Consider the following 16661-nt stretch of genomic DNA (forward strand, 5'->3'; position numbering starts at 1 on the left):
ATTACATATCGAATGTGGATATAGTACCAATGATATTGTTATTAAATGTACATTGATCTGCGGGAAGGAATCAGTATATTACATTATATCTAATGTAGATATGGTAATAATGATATTGTTATTCAATCTACATTACATATATTATGTATGTATAGTACTAATGATATTGGTATTAAATGTACATTGATCTGTGGGAATGAATCTGTAAATGACATTATATCTAATGTAGAGATGGTAATAATGATATTGTTATTAAATGTAGATTGATCTGTGGGAATGAATCATTATGTTACATTGTATCGAATGTAGATATGGTACCAACGATATTGTTATTAATTGTACATTGATCTGTGGGAAGGTATCAGTATATTACATTATATCGAATGTAGATATAGTACCAATGATATTCATATTAAATGTACATTACATATCTAATGTGGATGTAGTAATAATGATATTGCTATCAAATGTACATTGATCTGTGGGAAGGAATCAGTATATTACATTATGTCGTATGTAGGTATGGTAATAACGATTATGGTGTTAAATGTACACTACATTTCGAATGTAGATATAATATCAATGATATTGTTATTAAATCAACATTGATCTGTGGGAAGGAATCAGTATATTACACTTTATCGTATGTAGATATGGTAATAACGATTTTGTTGTTAAATGTACACTACATATCGAATGTAGACATAATATCAATGATATTGTTATTAAATGAACATTGATCTGTGGGAACGTATCCGTATATTGCACTCTATCTAATGTAGATATGGCAATAATGATATTGTTATTAAATCTACATTACATATCTAATGGAGGTATAGTACTAATGATATTGTTATTAAATGTACATTGATCTGTGGGAATGAATCGGTATATTACATTATATCTATTGTAGATATGGTAATAATGATATTGTTATTAAATCTACATTACATATATAATGTAGGTATAGCACTAATGATATTGGTATTAAATGTACATTAATCTGTGGGAATGAATCAGTATATTACATTATATCTAATGTAGATATGGTAATAATAATATTGTTATTAAATGTACATTACAAATTTAATGTACGTATAGTACTAATTGTATTGTTGTTAAATGTACATTGATCTGTGGGAAGGAATCAGTATATTACATTATAGCGAATGTAGATATAGTACTAATGATATTGGTATTAAATGTACATTGATCTGTGGGAATGAATCTGTAAATGACATTATATCTAATGTAGAGATGGTAATAATGATATTGTTATTAAATCTACATTACATATAAAATATAGGTATAGTACTAATGATATTGGTATTAAATGTACATTGATCTGTGAGAATGAATCAGTATATAACATTATATCCAATGTACATATAGTACTAATGATATTGTTATCAAATGAACATTGATCTGTCAGGAGGAATCAGTATATTACATTATGTCGAATGTAGATATGGTACTAATGATATTGGTATTAGATGTACATTGATCTATGGGAAGGAATCGGTATAATACATTATATCTAATGTAGATATGGTAATAATCATATTGTTATTCAATCTACATTACATATATTATGTATGTATAGTACTAATGATATTGGTATTAAATGTACATTGATCTGTGGGAATGAATCTGTAAATGACATTATATCTAATGTAGAGATGGTAATAATGATATTGTTATTAAATGTAGATTGATCTGTGGGAATGAATCATTATGTTACATTGTATCGAATGTAGATATGGTACCAACGATATTGTTATTAATTGTACATTGATCTGTGGGAAGGAATCAGTATATTACATTATATCGAATGTAGATGTAGTACTAATGATATTGTTATTAAATGTACTTTGATCTGTGGGAATGAATCTGTATATGACATTATATCTAGTGTAGATATAGAAATAATGATACTGTTATTAAATGTACATTGATCTGTGGGAAGGAATCAGTATATTACACTTTATCGTATGGAGATATGGTAATAACGATTTTGTTGTTAAATGTACACTACATATCGAATGTAGACATAATATCAATGATATTGTTATTAAATGAACATTGATCTGTGGGAACGTATCCGTATATTGCACTCTATCTAATGTAGATATGGCAATAATGATATTGTTATTAAATCTACATTACATATCTAATGGAGGTATAGTACTAATGATATTGTTATTAAATGTACATTGATCTGTGGGAATGAATCGGTATATTACATTGTATCTATTGTAGATATGGTAATAATGATATTGTTATTAAATCTACATTACATATATAATGTAGGTATAGCACTAATGATATTGGTATTAAATGTACATTGATCTGTGGGAATGAATCAGTATATTACATTGTATCTAATGTAGGTATGGTAATAATGATATTGTTGTTAAATCTACATTACATATTTAATGTAGGTATAGTACTAATGATATTGTTATTAAATGTACATTGATCTGTGGGTAGTAATCAGTATATTACATTATATCTAATGTAGATATGATAATAATAATATTGTTATTAGTTGTACATTACATATCTAATGTAGATATAGTACTAATGATACTGGTATGAAATGTACATTGATCTGTGTGAAGGAATCAGCATATTACATTATATCTAATGTAGATATGGTAATAAACATATTGTTATTAAATCTACATTACATATTTAATGTAGATATAGTACTAACGATATTGTGATTAAATGTAAATTGATCTGTTGGAATGAATCTGTATATGACATTATATCTAGTGTAGATATGGTAATAATGATATTGTTATTAAATCTACGTTACATATCTAATGTTGGTATAGTACTAATTGTATTGTTGTTTAATGTACATTGATCTGTGGGAGGGAATCAGTATATTACATTATAGCGTATGTAGATATAGTACGAATGATATTGGTATTAAATGTACATTGATCTGTGGGAAGGAATCAGTATATTACATTGTATCTAATGTAGGTATGGTAATAATGATATTGTTGTTAAATCTACATTACATATTTAATGTAGGTATAGTACTAATGATATTGTTATTAAATGTACATTGATCTGAGGAAATGAATCAGTATATTACATTATATCGAATGTAGAAATAGTACTAATGATATTGTTATTAAATGTACATTGATCTGTGGGAGGGAATCAGTATATTACATTATAGCGTATGTGGATATAGTACGAATGATATTGTTATAAAATTTACATTGATCTGTGGGTAGTAATCAGTATATTACATTATATCTAATGTAGATATGATAATAATAATATTGTTATTAATTGTACATTACATATGTAATGTAGATATAGTACTAATGATATTGGTATGAGATGTACATTGATCTGTGGGAAGGAATCTGCATATTACATTATATCTAATGTAGATATGGTAATAATGATATTGTTATTAAATCTACGTTACATATTTAATGTTGGTATAGTACTAATGATATTGTTATTAAATGTCCATTGATCTGTGGGAAGGAATCAGTATATTACATTCTATCGTATGTATATATGGTAATAACGATTTTGTTATTAAATGTACACTACATATCGAATGTGGACATAATATCAATGATATTGCTATTAAATGAACATTGATCTGTGGGAACGTATCCGTATATTGCTCTCTATCTAATGTAGATATGGTAATAATGATATTGTTATTAAATCTACATTACATATCTAATGTAGGTATAGTACTAATGATATTGTTATTAAATGTACATTGATCTGTGGGAAGTAATCAGTATATATATATATATGTCGATGGGCAGTTCTGGCGCCACATTTTGGTAGGTGCTTAAAATAATGCGTTACAACTCAGCAAGTAGTATGCAAAAGGAATTTTTGAAATACTACTTTTCGTTTCCGCGTATATTAGAAAAAACTATAATTGGCAGTTTTGACGACACCTTCGATAATGTGGCAGTTTTGACGACATTCTGTATAAAATCTACAATTTTTAGCAGTATATTGGCAGTTTTGACTCCATGTCGTCAAACCTTCCCTTATACCACCATTCAATATACAGTAGAGTAATGCGCAACAAAAATTCATCGGTTTCCGCTCCATTACTCTTTATATGCTTATAAATTGTGCTATTCGTGAATGTTCCGTTAAAAACAATTAAGAAAACAATTATTTTATTCTGAAATTCAGAGTTGACTCTGTTTTTATGCTTACAACTAGTATTATTTTGGTAACAACGATAAAAGTGTGACTGCGGTTATTTATATTAAAATTATGTACATATTTAGAGCACATATTACGAGGCACGTCCAGAAAGTAAGAGTACTGACGTTCTCATGGGCGGAGGAAATTTTTGTTGACAAAGTTGTTGATCTCACGCTGCGTTGTAGATGAAGTACTCCTGGTTCAAATGAGACGTAGAACAGCTCAGTGCGACAAAAATTGTGACTGTAATAACTTGATGCGCAAAACATGTCTATACAATCTCCCGCGAAGTGCGAGTTGCGAGCCGTGATACGTTTCTTTCTCGCGAAGGGAAAAGCTCCGTTTGAGATTTTTAAGATTAAGATTGTTTATTCCCCCGACCTGGCACCTTCAGATTATCACCTGATCACCTCCCTGAAGATGCATATAGGTGGAAAAAAATTTTCAACAGACGATGAAGTGAAGAATGAAGTCTCGACATTATCGACATCTCACCCACCCCACCGATTGCGCTCATTGTTTAATATGTTTTTGAGATGATAATTTCGAGCAACTTTTTCCTATACATATAGCCACCGCTCGGCCTGTTTTTGAAACATGTACGCAAATAGTTTTTCAATTTTTGAATTGACGAAAATCGACTTTTGATCGTCGAAAGCCGTTTAAGTCCTACTGTACACCGGACCGTTTGGATTCCCTGCCGACTGGGCGCCGCGCCGGTCCGTTTGGACTCGTGCCAGTTGGACGCCGTCAATTTTAAAATCGTTGCTTTTGGAAGTCTGCAGTTGGTGGTATTGTCCGTTTATTCACGTCGGTAGGTTATATTTCAATGAAAGCTTTAATGATTTAATGAAAGCTTTTGACAAGAAGCGAAGTGGCGAAGTGACAACGTACCTGACGCATACTGAGAAGGGTCGAGTTCGAATCCTTTCGTGGTATGTAATTTTTTTTTTCGATTTATTTACTGCAATAATACTATTCATAACAAACAAGAAATAAAAATTGTGTGCAAAATTAATATAATAAATAATTAAATCAAAGCATAACTCGTTGGCTGTGCCTGAAAACAAAACATAATCGTAAAAATATATATATGCTAAATAATTGTAACATAAATAACGAAAACATTTCCACATCTAATAAAGTTTTATTGCACGCACATCTGCTCGTTTTGTTGCTAATGTCCTTCGTAAAATGTGGTTTGATTTAATTATTTATTATATTACTTTTGCACACAATTATTATTTTTTGTTTGTCATGAATAGTATCATTGCATATATATTTGAAATCCAATTAATTGTAGTAAATAGATTGAAAAAAAAAATTACATACCACGAGGGGGGTTTCGAACCCGAGTCTTCTGAGTACGTGTCAGGTACGTTGCCACTTCGTCAGTTCGCTTCTTGTCGAAACTTTTCACTAAATCTATATTGCTGTGTATAATGAAACTTCGAGTAACTACGCCTATAATGGTATATATTCGTAAACAGAGGAACAAGATCTAGGAACAAGAAGTTTCAACTAAATCTGAGACCCGAAGTGCTTGCCTACTCCTTGTAAGACTGATAGAGTAGGGCTAAGATAAACATAAATGAGCAAAATATAATCATCTCAACAAAACTTTATTAATGGTATTACACATGGACCATTTATTTTGATAGTAAGAACTTAGTATACTGTAACATCCCGCAGGAAGAAGAATAAATAAAAAAAAAAAATTTTTAATTATTAAAAAATATATTTATTTTTTTTAGTTTTTATACAATCAAAATTATAACACTTCGTTTTTTTTATTATTATTATATTAACACAATTCAGATTGACAATTATATTCATATTTAACAAATAAGAAAAGAATGTTGTATTTATACTTAACAAAATTTATACTTAAAAAAAAAAAATACATCGATAATTACCGCGTCGATAATTCTACCACGTCGATAAAAGATCGACGCGGGATATATAGATAGAGATAGAAATAGAGCGCAGAATAAAGAAAGATAGCACTACGCATAGACAAAGACAGCGATACGCGCGGAGTCACGTACACTCCGGTCAAAGTCCAAACACTTCCGGTATCGAAAACGTGTATAGAAAAAACTTCTACGTAAGCAAATCTCGGGTATAAATACGAGCGTGCCGCGAGGAGCATTTCCACTTCGATTCTGATCGTAGTCCGACACGGATCTATGATACGATTACTACGTAGGTTTCCAGTAGCTTAGATTCTTTTGTCGGCGAGGCGGCAAAGGTTCTGCGTCAGACCCGGAGCGCTCGACCACCGGTTCGCAGCGGTTCTCATACGTGTCAGGTTCGCTACCAAGCTTAACGAGCGAGCGAAAGCCGAAGCTCCTTGGATGCGGCCTATTAGCACACTGGCTCTAGAGCGACGATACCGTCCTGCAGTGTTCGCAACCAAGCTTAACGAGCGAGCGAAAGCAGAAGCTCCTTGGATGCGGCCTATCAGTGACGGCTAAGTTGCTCAGAAATCGTACTGCGGCCGAACGGGTTAGCTCCTACAGTGTCGGAATGGATCCACGCCAACTCCCCGACAATCGAACAATTTATTTGAATAAATTTTATTTTATAAATTCAAGTTATAGATTTAGAATTTTCATAATCGTATCTAGAGACGCGTTCACTAATCAATTAAATTTTTCTTTGTATTTTATTTTAGGTCTTCACTATTTTGTTATTTTTCTTTGTATTTTTTTTTATATACAGGGCGCACTCATTGTAACTAATATAATTAATTTTCCTTTTGTATTTCAAGAACAGGGCGCAACATTTGTACACTGATTACACTAATTCTTTATATTATTTTCATTACTTACATTTTTATATAACTCAAATAATTACTTACCTTTTCTTTTTATACACATATTATAAACAAACACATTACATTTTTTCTTGAATAAACACTCATTACGATTTTTGAGAAAGGAATTAACGTTGGATATCACTCCTTTACCGCGCACCACCCGAACCTATGATCCCTTCATTATTTTGTTATTTACGAGTCGCCTTCTCATAGGGAACCGCTCTCCCTACGCGGTCGGTGCAGTAGCGTACTCGCGATAATAATTCCCGGGACGTTACAATACCAAGTTTAATCGTTATTATTGTATTATAGTCTTCTTTTCTTTTAAGTTAGTTGTTTTTGTTGTTGCGTTATTTAGTAAGTAAGTTTTCCTATTAGTGTGTAAGTCGCTGTATCATCTTCGCATACCATAATTCCTTCCTTTATCATCTTCTGCTCTCTCACTCACTGTTTCTATTCCTTCATGTTTTTCTTTTTCCCTCTTCGCTCATCCATCACCTGGAACAAACAAATTCAATTGTTATTTAATCTACAAAATTTCGTTTCCTGAACATTTTCGTATTATCAAGTTATTACTGAAAAACAATTACAAACCAAAGCAAATAGCCAAAAGCTCTATGCATTAATAAGCGTGTCCTAGAGAGGCTCAGTTGCGCGCCATTAGGATAAGTTGCTAATTATATACTCAACTCAGTCAGTCGTTTATTCTGGATCTTACGTTAGTGTACCTGTAACAGAAGAAAGACAAAAGTTAATAAACAATGTCAACAAGATAAAAAAACGGTTAGCTTCGCGGTAAAACGCATGACTCCCAATCTACAGGTCCAGGGTTCAAATCCATGGTTCTCAAATTTTCATTTTTTTAAATCATAATTTGTCTCGTTTTGAATAACTAGTATAGCTGTGCTATAATCATTGCATTTATTGATAATTAATTAGATACGCTGAAATTTTTATAGAATTTAAGCTATGTTTTCTATCCAGTATGTAATTTACATCCTTACCTCATACGAAATTTACATACGTTTATTTGTTATTACACACACAGACAATTATTTCTTACAAGTTCAATTTACACAAAAAGGGCACATTCATTTATACTACCAATTTATAATTCATATTTACAACTATTGACAACTATTTACAAGTAGTAACAGTAATATGTAGTTATTTACCGTTATGTACAAGTACTTGTATTTATTTACAATAATTGTGTGTGTGTAATAACAAATAAACAATTGTAAATTTCGAATGCAGTAACGATACGAATGTTCCAACAAGAGCAAACTGAAGGATGTATCGCTTATTTCATGAAGCAAATACAGTCAGGGAAACTATGTATAACTTTTGACAGATGTAGGTTAGAGTGAATCACATCTTGAAAGTGCTTACCAAATTACAAGCACAATCAACCATATATTGCAGGAAATGGAATGCAAGATGGAATAATGATGCTGAGTAATAAATACGTGCAAGCTTCTTTGACTTTATGTGAACTTTATATGTTGTTGACAATAAGACAAATCAAAATGGGGGTATATTTGCCATTATTTGGTAAGTAATTTGGTGGATTCCAAGAATAAGTGCAGTTGAATACAATGTATCAATATTTAATAATACTACTTCTTGTTCTCTTTTTATATTTTCAGAATCTGTACAAACATTGATGGGAAAATCACCACCAAAAATTATGAAGTAAAAAAATTGAATAGATACAATAAAGAAATTAACCAGCGTAGAGTGAAATACTAAGACAAATAACAAGAACGTACTCTGTAAAGAAATGCAATTACTTTCTCGCAAGATATATCTGGAAATATGCTTAAGGTAAAAGAAATATTAAACCTTAATTTCTTCATTACATCCTTTATTTCAAATTAATGTTCTTGAGTACAATGTACTCAATTATTTAATAATAATAATATGATTTCTTTTTCTTTATTTTCAGCATTTATTCACACAGTGATGAGGAAATTACAACAAACAAATTATGAAGTAGAAAAATATAATAGATACAGTTAACATATTATCTAAAGAACAAGATTATTAAATTAGATAAGTTTATTTTGCAAATCATCGGCTATAATAACAATGTAATGCCAGCATACTTTAAGTAAATAAATTAACAGGAGATAATGAGACTTATAAATTGTAATTTCCTGTTCCAATTTCCTTAATATAGAGTTTAATTCATAGTTCACATTGTCTTTTTCTACTTACAAATAAATACTTTTGTCGTGTTAAAATTCATAAATAAGAAAAAAAGTTGTAATATCGAAGTTGTTACTTTACTATTCACTTTCATCTATTTTGTATCACTTGTGTTTACAAATCTCAAACTCATCCCATCCGACTAAAAGAGTCCAATTGAAATATTCTATTGTCCAGACCATTTAGAAAATATATTAAAACATTTAGAAACAATCTTGTTCAGCAAAGACTTATGGAGAAAAGATAGAAAATGATATCCAATTACTGTGAATTAGTTTTATGTCACCATAAGCAAATATAACCTAAAATTTTACAATGCACAATTCACTAAATTTCTTGAACAATTGTACTAGAATATATTAATCACATGTAGTCCGACAATACATTCTGTCAATTATATATCTTTTTCCTGGTAATCACCGATACTTTACAATTTTTTGGCGAAACACGGAGCACATGTCAGAATGTAACGCGTTATACAGCTGACGCGATAAGACTGTAGAAATCGATAGAAATCGATAGTTCCACTATTTTTCCACGCATTTTCATGATCAACCCCTTTTTTTGTCGAAAATCACCAGTACTTTTCAATTTTTTAACGAGGGAAGGTACTTATCATGAAAAATAAGTTGTTTATATACGACGCAATAAAATAGTAAAAAATCGCAAAAATCATTATTTCCAACATTTTTTATGTATTTGCATGATCGACCACTGTGTTTACTGGAAATCGCGAGTACTTTCCAATTTCTAAGCGAGAAAAGGTGCTTATCATGGAAAATAAATTGTTCTAAATACGACGCAATAAAATAGTAAAAAATCGAAAAAATCAATAATTCCACTATTTTTCCATATATTTGCATGATCCACCACTCTTTATACTGGAAATCGCGAATAGTTTTCAATTTTTTAGTGAGAAAAGGTGCTTATCGTAGAAAATAAGTTGTTCTGAATACGACGCAATAAAATGGTGAAAAATCGAAAGAATCAATAATTCCACTATTTTTCCATATATTTGCATGATCGACCACTCTTTTTACTGGAAATCGCGAATAGTTTTCAATTCTAAAAAGAGTGGTCGATCATGAAAATATATGGAAAAATAGTGGAATTATTGATTTTATCGATTTTTTACCATTTTATTGCGTCGTATTTAGAACAACTATTTTCTACGATAAGCATCTTTCCTCACTAAAAAATTGAAAACTATTCGCGATTTCCAGTAAAAAGAGTGGTTGTTCATGCAAATATATGGAAAAATAGTGGAATTATTGATTTTTTCGATTTTTTACTATTTTATTGCGTCGTATTCAGACCAGCTCATTTTCGACGATAAGCACCTTTTCTCACTAAGAAATTGAAAACTAATCGCGATTTCTAGTAAAAAGAGTGGTTGTTCATGCAAATATATGGAAAAATAGTGGAATTATTGATTTTTTCGATTTTTTACTATTGTTGCGTGTCCGTTGCGGAAAATAGGGATATTCGGGGATTTAGGTGCAGGTGTGACAGTCCGTGGAGCGCAGAGGCGCTCCGCTCTCAAGGCGCGGATATACAAAATAATAAACTGTAGTTTTGTTTAGAGTACTTTAATACTTTGTATTTCAATTTAAATCGGAACTTTAAACTTTGTGTTATTAAGGCTTAGACCCTTCTGAGTGAGAACGACTTGTTCGTAACGAGTGACAAAATCATTCTAACAATTCTGCGCTTGGCGGAGGAGATCTTCGCGCGTTGCCGGTCGATGCCCCTTCCTTGGTGGATCCTGGATCCTCCCTCAGGATCATCCCTCGTCCAATGGTGGAGGAGTCCACCCCGTCTCGTGTGGGCCCCTTCTCCTGGCTGTGGTCCACCCTCAAGCGCGTGGAAGTGGAGGCGCTCCGCCAAGACGCTAGAATGTTGCAGCGCACATGTGCTACGAGAAAGCGTGGGACCCAGAGAAATTAGGAAACGACAAGACCTTGTATTTGCCAAAGCAACTCTTGAGGAAATTTACGACCCTCTTAGAGTGCATGAAAAGACAGGATATTGAAAAAGACTTCGTAACCCTTAACGACCGTTCATGACTTGGTCGAAAACAACGAATTGGCTATGGTCTATCATAAATTAGTTTTTTAGGAATTTTCAAAGTGAAACTATTCCATTCTCTGGACTTCCGGCCTTCTCTCAGCTCTATCACTCACGTCGAGGGGTTTACAATTTACTCTTTGTCTATTTATATAAGGGTACGCATAGACGATGTTCGAATTTCGCTCTTAATTTATGACCATCGATACAAAAGGTCCTCAAAGAACATTCAAGACATATCGATACAATAGACTATCGATAAATATTCCTATGGCAGTGTCGCCACACCACTCTAAACACATTCACGTGATAACGTTTCACGTTACACTATTTTATTGCGTCGTATTCAGACCAGCTCATTTTCGACGATAAGCACCTTTTCTCACTAAAAAATTGAAAACTAATCGCGATTTCCAGTAAAAAGAGTGGTCGATCATGCAAATATATGGAAAAATTGTGGAATTATTGATTTTTTCGATTTTTTACTATTTTATTGCGTCGTATTTAGAACAATTTATTTTCCATGATAAGCACCTTCCCTCGTTAAAAAATTGAAAAGTATTCGTGATTTTCGACAAAAAAAGGGGTTGATCATGAAAATGCGTGGAAAAATAGTGGAACTATCGATTTCTATCGATTTCTACAGTCTTATCGCGTCAGCTGTATAACGCGTTACATTCTGACATGTGCTCCGTGTTTCGCCAAAAAATTGTAAAGTATCGGTGATTACCAGGAAAAAGATATATAATTGACAGAATGTATTGTCGGACTACATGTGATTAATATATTCTAGTACAATTGTTCAAGAAATTTAGTGAATTGTGCATTGTAAAATTTTAGGTTATATTTGCTTATGGTGACATAAAACTAATTCACAGTAATTGGATATCATTTTCTATCTTTTCTCCATAAGTCTTTGCTGAACAAGATTGTTTCTAAATGTTTTAATATATTTTCTAAATGGTCTGGACAATAGAATATTTCAATTGGACTCTTTTAGTCGGATGGGATGAGTTTGAGATTTGTAAACACAAGTGATACAAAATAGATGAAAGTGAATAGTAAAGTAACAACTTCGATATTACAACTTTTTTTCTTATTTATGAATTTTAACACGACAAAAGTATTTATTTGTAAGTAGAAAAAGACAATGTGAACTATGAATTAAACTCTATATTAAGGAAATTGGAACAGGAAATTACAATTTATAAGTCTCATTATCTCCTGTTAATTTATTTACTTAAAGTATGCTGGCATTACATTGTTATTATAGCCGATGATTTGCAAAATAAACTTATCTAATTTAATAATCTTGTTCTTTAGATAATATGTTAACTGTATCTATTATATTTTTCTACTTCATAATTTGCTTGTTGTAATTTCCTGATCACTGTGTGAATAAATGCTGAAAATAAAGAAAAAGAAATCATATTATTATATATTCATACATTGTACTCAAGAACATTAATTTGAAATAAAGGATGTAATGAAGAAGTTAAGGTTTAATATTTCTTTTACCTTAAGCATATTTCCAGATATATCTTGCGACAAAGTAATTGCATTCCTTTACAGAGTACGTTATTGTTATTTGTCTTAGTATTTCACTCTACATTTAAAAACAATATCATTAATACCATATCTACATTAGATATAACGACATATACAGATTCATTCCCACAGATCAATGTACATTTAATAACAATATCATTAGCACTACATCTACATTCGAAATAATGTAATAAATTGATTCATTCCCACAGATCAATGTACATTTAATAACAATATCTTTAGCACTATACCTACATGAGATATAATGTAATATACTGCTTCATTCACACAGATCAATGTACACTTAAAAACAATATCATTATTACCATATCTACATTAGATATAATGTAATATACTGATTCCTTCCCACAGATCAATGTACATTTAATACCAATATCATTAGTCCTATATCTACATTAGATATAATGTAATATACTGACTCCTTCCCACAGATCAATGTACATTTAATAACTATATCATTAGTACTATGTCTACATTAGATATGTAATGTACATTTAAAACCAATATCATTAGTACTATGTCTACATTAGATATGTAATGTACATTTAATAACAATATCATTATTACTATCACTACATTCGATATAATGTAATATACTGATTCATTCCCACAGATCAATGTACATTTAATCACAATATCATTAGTACCCTACCTACATTCGATATAATGTAATATACTGATTCATTCCCACAGATCAATGTAGATTTAATAACAATATCATTATTACCATATCTACAGTAGATATAATGTCATATACAGATTCATTCCCACAGATCAATGTACATTTAATAACAATATCATTATTACCATATCTACATTAGATATTACGTAATATACTGATTCATTCCCACAGATCAATGTACATTTAATGCCAATATCATTAGTACCATATCTATATTAGATATTTAATGTACAATAAATAACTGTATTATTATTATCATATCTATATTAGATATTTAATGTACAATAAATAACTGTATTATTATTATCATATCTACATTAGATATAACGTAATATATTGTTGACTACCCACAGATCAATGTACATTTAATAACAACATCATACACACTATATCTACACTGGATATAATGTAATATACTGATTACTTCCCACAGATCAGTGTACATATAATAGGAATATCTCTATTACTATATCTACATCGGTTATAATGAAATATAGTGATTACTTCCCACAGATCAATGTACATTTAATAACAATATCATTAGTACTTTATCTACATTAGATATAATGTAATATACTAATACCTTCCCACAGATAAATGTACATTTTAATAACAACATCAGTCATACTATATCTACATCGGTTATAATGTAATATAGTGATTACTTCCCACAGATCAATGTACATTTAATAACAATATCATTAGGACTATATAAACATTACATATAATGTAATATACTGATTCATTCCCACAGATCAATGTACATTTAATAACAATATCATTATCACTATGTCTACATTAGATATAATGTCATTTATACATTCATTCCCACAGAACAATGTACATTTAATAACAATATCATTAGCACTATATCTACATGCGATATAATGTAATATACTGATTCATTCCCACAGATCAATGTACATTTAATCACAATATCATTATTACCATAACTACATTAGATATAATGTGATATACTGATTCATTCCCACTGATCAATGTACATTATTAAGAATATCATTATTACCATATCTACATTAGATATAATGTCATATACTGATTGCTACCCACAGATCAATGTACATTTAATAACAATATCATTAGCACCATTTGTACATTCCATATACTGTGATATACTGATTCATTCCCACAGATCAATGTACATTTAATAATAATATCATTGGTACTATATCTACATTAGATATGTAATGTACATTTAATAACAATATCCGTATTGCCATATTTACATTAGATATAATGTAATATACTGACTCCTTCCCACAGATCAATGTACATTTAATGACAACATCATTATTACCATATATACATTAGATATAATGTAATATACTGATTCGTTCCCACAGATCAATGTACATTTAATAACAATATCATAAGTACTATATGTACATTCGATATAATGTAATATATTGATTCATTCCCACAGATCAATGTACATTTAATAACAATATCATTATCACCATATCTACATTAGATATAATGTAATATACTGATTACTACCCACAGATCAGTGTACATTTAACAACAATATCATCAGTACTATATCTACATTCGATATTTAATGTCATATGCAGATACATTCCAACAGATCAATGTACCTACATTTAATACCAATGTCATTATTACGATATCTACATGGGATACAATATAATATACTGATTGCTACCCACAGATCAAAGTACATTTAATAACAATATCATTGGCACTATATCTACATTCGATATATTGTAATATACTGATTCATTCCCACAGATCAATGTACATTTAATAACAATATCATTATCACTATGTCTACATTAGATATAATGTCATTTATACATTCATTCCCACAGAACAATGTACATTTAATAACAATATCATTAGCACTATATCTACATGCGATATAATGTAATATACTGATTCATTCCCACAGATCAATGTACATTTAATCACAATATCATTATTACCATAACTACATTAGATATAATGTAATATATTGATTCCTTCCGACAGATCAATGAACATTTAATAACAATATCATTGGTACTATATCTACATTCGATATGTAATGTACATTTAATAACAATATCCGTATTACCATATTTACATTAGATATAATGTAATATACTGATTCATTCCCACAGATCAATGTACATTTTAATAACAACATCAATCATACTATATCCACATCGATTATAACGTAATATACTGATTCCTTCGCACAGATCAATGTACATGTAAGAACAATATCATTAGTACAATATCTACATTACATATAATGTAATATACTGATTCCTTCTCACAGATCAATGTACATTTAATAACAATATCAATCATACTATATCTACATCGGTTATAATGTAATATAGTGATTACTTCCCACAGAACAATGTACATTTAATAACAATATCATTAGGACTATATAAACATTACATATAATGTAATATACTGATTCATTCCCGCAGATCACTGTACATTTAATGACAACATCATTCATACTATATCTACACTGGATATAATGTAATATACTGATTACTTCCCACAGATCAGTGTACATATAATAGGAATATCTCTATTACTATATCTACATCGGTTATAATGAAATATAGTGATTACTTCCCACAGATCAATGTACATTTAATAAAAATATCATTAGTACTTTATCTACATTAGATATAATGTAATATACTAATACCTTCCCACAGATAAATGTACATTTTAATAACAACATCAATCATACTATAACTACATCGGTTATAATGTAATATAGTGATTACTTCCCACAGATCAATGTACATTTAATAACAATATCATTAGGACTATATAAACATTACATATAATGTAATATACTGATTCTTTCCCACAGATCAATGTACATTTAATAACAATATCATTAGTAGTATATGTACATTCGATATAATGTAATATACTGACTCATTCCCACAGATCAATGTACATTTAATTACAATATCATTATAACTATATCTACATTAGATATAATGTGATATACTGATTCATTCCCACTGATCAATGTACATTATTAACAATATCATTAGCACCATTTGTACATTCCATATAATGTGATATACTGATTCATTCCCA

The 16661-nt window shown here is 30.2% G+C and overlaps 1 long non-coding RNA gene across 1 annotated transcript; it reads left to right on the forward strand.

The window, feature by feature from the left end:
• Positions 1-8263: 8263 nt before the first annotated feature.
• LOC117611516 (uncharacterized) lies at positions 8264-9051 on the forward strand. Its single transcript, XR_004583207.2, has 3 exons — positions 8264-8587; positions 8683-8860; positions 8982-9051. It is a non-coding gene; the product is annotated as an uncharacterized LOC117611516 (long non-coding RNA).
• Positions 9052-16661: the final 7610 nt, after the last annotated feature.

Source organism: Osmia lignaria, chromosome 4 (genome assembly GCF_051020975.1).
Source record: "Osmia lignaria lignaria isolate PbOS001 chromosome 4, iyOsmLign1, whole genome shotgun sequence".
NCBI classification, from domain to species: Eukaryota; Metazoa; Arthropoda; class Insecta; order Hymenoptera; family Megachilidae; genus Osmia; species Osmia lignaria.